The following is a 4,618-nucleotide window of genomic DNA, read 5'->3' as shown; positions in this document are numbered from 1 at the left end:
TGAGCAGAGTTGATCCAACGCTCGCTTTCCGCATGCCACGCAACACCTCTCGTCAAGATGCTACATTAATCAACCGAAAGCGCCTCGATGTGGCCTTTACAGCTCAGTGGCGTTACCGCTTGAGACAAGTTGACTCTCCCACCTGCTGCCACTGTGGTGTGCTTGAGGATTTGGAGCATATTATTCTTCATTGCTCCCACTACCAACATTCCCGAACCACACTCTCCGAGTCTCTTCGTCAGCTGGACTCTCGCTCCCTCTCCCTATCAAAATTGCTTGGTCCCTGGCCTAATCCAGCCCAGCAACGCTCTGCGCTCTAAGCTCTTCTGACATTTCTGGACATCATCGGACTTGTTATTGTGACGGGGCTCGTTATTTTATTCACCACACTCCCACCAGCAATGGGGTAGAGTATCGCCTGTGACGATGAACCTCCCCACTCTCCAAAGCCAAAATAAAGTTGTTATCTCTTCTCGTACATCGTTTCTGATTTTCGAGAAAATTCATTTGTCGAACTGCACAGAGATACGTTATTTACATTGCGTACTAGGACAGCATGAAGGATATACGGCGCTGCGGTCTCCTGGGATGACGTGGCAACCACGAGGAACATGGTCTTCCCCTTTGCAGAAATGGGCATGGAGAAGCATGTCAGTGGGTTCGCACGAATAGTAGCCGCACCGAGGAGGTTTCATCGCCATCCATGTCCATGGTTCCAGGACTTTGTCCTCGAGTACACATTTTCCTGCACGATACAATTTATATGAAACTGAGCTCTGTAGTTTTGACATTCCCATAGTTCTGTGATCCCACTTACTAAGGTTGTGTGTGTGGCAGTTGTTACATGGTGTGCACGACACGTCCATTTGGCAGAGATGAATAATATCCACGCGTATTGTCTTGCTATGATAGAACAGTAATATTACATAGTTCATTTCATAATCTACAATTAGCAAGCAAGATTGTGGAAGAAAAATGGTGTCAGCGCGGATTCAGCAAGCGGAGAAGTATACTATATTCTTGAAAGTTCAAAGCACAGCGTTACCCCGTGATCATGTCTTGTTTATTCTGTGCTAGCGCTGCGAAGCAACTGTCACCATGAGTGACGTAGAGACGTGGGCAGATGGAGAGAGAACATCTGCAAGGGATGGGGGACAAGGGGGATTAGTATGCGCCCTGAGCCGACTTCAAGGGGAACTCTGCCGACATTCGTCCGGAAAGTCTGCCATAAACGCCAGGGAAAACCTCAGACAGCATAGCCCAGACAGCACAGTATATGTAGGATACAAATCCGCTGGTGGTGGGTAGTCGGGGGTTGGGGATATGTGCTAAAGTGAATCTCCCTGGAGCTAGATACACGAGAATTGCAAGTAGATTTACACGTAGCGTGAGTTCCCCCAGCTATGAACCTGCTTCTTCTCAACTGTGTGTTGCGAGTAAAAGACACGCAGCGCATGCGGCTTTGTTAGGAAAGTTCGATGCACAGAAATGCAGCACATCCGCAGAAGCGATCGGCGTAAAATCAAAAGAATCAAGTGACGAAAAGCTGACGTCGAGAGGAGCGGAATAGTCGCGCTGCCCTTGGCCAGACCTTGTAAAAGTACGTGATATAACGCATATTTCGGATTTGCTTGGATGCCAAGAATAGGAGCTTGGAACTTTGAAATTATCAAATAGTGTTAGACTGTACAACCAACCAAACAACGAACAGTAGTGCCTGAGATATGCCATCTGGAAGAAGAAGCAGTCGAACTTGGCACCTTATTCAAGTTTACGTCTCTCTACAGGAGCATGATTGCTGACCGTATGATACGCGCTTGAGTTCTGATTACACTGTTAATTTCCACATGCCATGCAGAAGAACAATTGTAAACCAAGGTATAGGAGCATAAATTAAAAAGCAGAATACCCCAGGAGTTGCAAGACCATTCTTCAGACAACACCTGACGAGTATGCTTCCTAGGCAATGCGTAAGTTACATAACAAGTATGCAATAACAATCAATTACCTTGGGGTAAATGACATGTGACTCACGGCGCTAAGAGATAAATGACAAATGACATATCGCATCTCACATTAACACTTCGATTCTCCCGGAGCAGTAGGGCCCGCTTGCACGAAACTCCTTGAGCGCAACACTCAACGAGTGTTGCACTGAAGCTTATTGCTTGTCAATGGGCTTGAGTGAAACACTCGTTGAGTTTTGCACTCAAAGACTTTCGTGCAAGCCGGCCTGGTCCTCAGTTGCCTGAACCGTGTAAGGATTCGCGACGCTAGCAGTACGACGATGGTGGGCAACATTTTCAGGGCACGCGACGCCGTTTCGGAGTGTTACTTCCCACTCATACTCTTGACTTTGTCGCACACAGTTCTGAGCACAAAGCACTAACATCCATCGGCAGATCTGAACGAATTTTAAGCTTCCTGCGTGCAAAAATTGCACCGCTGCACGCAGCTCAACTCTGGTACAAGACTCAATTAGACATGCCATGTTTGACGCACAACACATAATGGCCATTTCATGGCAGACCACGACGATACCACCTACCTACCACGATAGTCACTCGTTGGCAGCACACACACTCCCTGAGAACTACGTTTTGTAGTAAACTTATAAGACTTTTCCGGTTATTTTCTGAGTGTACCTTGTAATAAGAAAAACAACAACAACCTGGATTTCCTGGCGAAGACGCTTCTGACTTGCGATTCGTGATTGAAAACCTTATGTTCTCTCACATGACGACCTCGAGCATTCTTTCAAACGCAAAAGGTCAGTCTTCATATGGAAAAACGACCGCAGTACGTGATCCCCCTTGTATATGGATATGTGTGTTCGAGTGTCAGCGCCGGAAAAACGCGGGCATGCTCAGTAACACCCTTATTTACCATTACTGGTTCAGCGACCACGGTCGACACTGTGTTAGAGAAATAAAGAACGCTTACCTGCAACAACTTGACTCTTGACCAAATAAGCGACACGCGCTTCAGCTACGTAGAAGCCCGGGACACCTATAGCCAGGAATATTGATACAAGTTGAATGAACAACATCCTCGTCCTTCGTTTTAATGCCACCAAGAAACTTTGAATGCCTCCAGGAAACGTCACCACCGGAACAGATAAGCGTAACCTCGATTGATGTATAAAATGAGGTCGCGGTGTGCATGTAAGGTTACAGCTGCGTAGTTTCATTTTAAATCGAACAACGTGTGAAAGTCGTATTTTTAAACTCGCCCAGAAAAAAATATATGTTAGAGGACAGCTCAAACGACGTAAATCGCGCCACGTGCGACGCTTGTGCGTGGAGTAGTTTCCGCGTGGGAGAGGAGGAAATTCTGAGGCTGCTTGAGCGCACTATATTCTGGTCTGACTTTGACGGAATCTAGCACCGCTGATTTTATGTCTATTAATTGGAGTTTTTTTTTTGTGGTTATAGGCTGCACCATAGGCACCGTCGACAGCCACCCACAGAACTCTGAGAGCGACACATTTTCTGTTAAAGAATGCCAAACTTGGCGTAAACGTTTAAAAAGGCCAAACTTTGTTACCAATTTGCTTCATGACGGAACGTCTGAGAACATCGAGCTTAGTGCCATTCGATAGGACGTTGAAAGAGCTGAAACCTGAAACGAAAACCTGAACCTGAAACAAAAGCTACGATGTTACCAGTGGATAACGATCTTTACGAAGCGCTTCGTTACTTCTCACTGGTTTGTCGGTATGTTCGTCGAACTGGGGCTTCTCGTCAAGGGCGCACAGGCAACTCATGTACTCTCTCACGGTTTGAATGAGCCTGACGGAACTGGGAGACCATTGGGTAAACGTAAAGCGATGCTCTGGGAACACTACAGCAAGCTCACGCAGTGTGGTCATTGATTTATCCGTCAGCGGGACACCTGTAGCAAAGAAGAGGTTGAAAGTCGCGTGCTCGTGGGTGGGGCGCGCAAGGCTGCAGCCTCGTGCACCGTGCCTGACAAAAAAAAAAAAAAAATAACTGCGCGTCTCTGATGCAAAAATAAAAGATTGCCTCACTTGGCGTCTAAGGTAGAGCCATGACGCCACCTTTTCAAAAATAATCAAAGAAATCGAAGATGGCATGGAAAAAGCTTGAGTTCCTAGACATAAAATCAGCGGTGCTAGATCCCGTTAAAGTCGGTCCAGAATAAAGTGCGCTCAAGCAGCCTCAGAATTTCCTCCTCCCCCATGCGGAAACTACTCCACCCACGAGCGTCGCACGTGGCGCGATTTCCGTCGTTTGAGCTGTCCTCTAACATATATTTTTTCTCGGCGAATTAAAAAATACGACTTTCACACGTTGTTCGATTTAAAATGAAACTACCCAGCTTGGGTTGGCAAGCGCGACTTTCACACGACGTTCGGTTCTTTCGTTGCAATGCAGGCGATTTTGCGATAGTGCGCTATTTATACTACGTCCTGATACATGCTGTACACGTGCACCCTGGAGAAAATAGGGTATACTCTAAATACCCCAGTCAGACAGCGCTAAATGTTCGTTAGGATACCGACAGTTAGCTAAATGGCGTTTGCTTAACTGTCATTTCCAACCTGCAGGTGTCAGACGTGCAGGTAGCTACCGTCTGTCATAGATGACAATGATGG

General features: G+C 46.7%; 1 long non-coding RNA gene across 1 annotated transcript; it reads right to left on the bottom strand.

The window, feature by feature from the left end:
- Window positions 1–448: 448 nt before the first annotated feature.
- On the bottom strand, window positions 449–3,062 carry LOC135368676 (uncharacterized). The gene is made up of 2 exons (XR_010414846.1): window positions 2,944–3,062; window positions 449–745 (listed from the first exon to the last, which is right to left on the bottom strand). It is a non-coding gene; the product is annotated as an uncharacterized LOC135368676 (long non-coding RNA).
- Window positions 3,063–4,618: the final 1,556 nt, after the last annotated feature.

This window comes from Ornithodoros turicata, chromosome 1 (assembly GCF_037126465.1).
Source record: "Ornithodoros turicata isolate Travis chromosome 1, ASM3712646v1, whole genome shotgun sequence".
Lineage (NCBI taxonomy): Eukaryota > Metazoa > Arthropoda > Arachnida > Ixodida > Argasidae > Ornithodoros > Ornithodoros turicata.
Note: the sequence above shows the minus strand (reverse complement) of the source record. Positions and strands in the feature narration are given on the sequence as shown.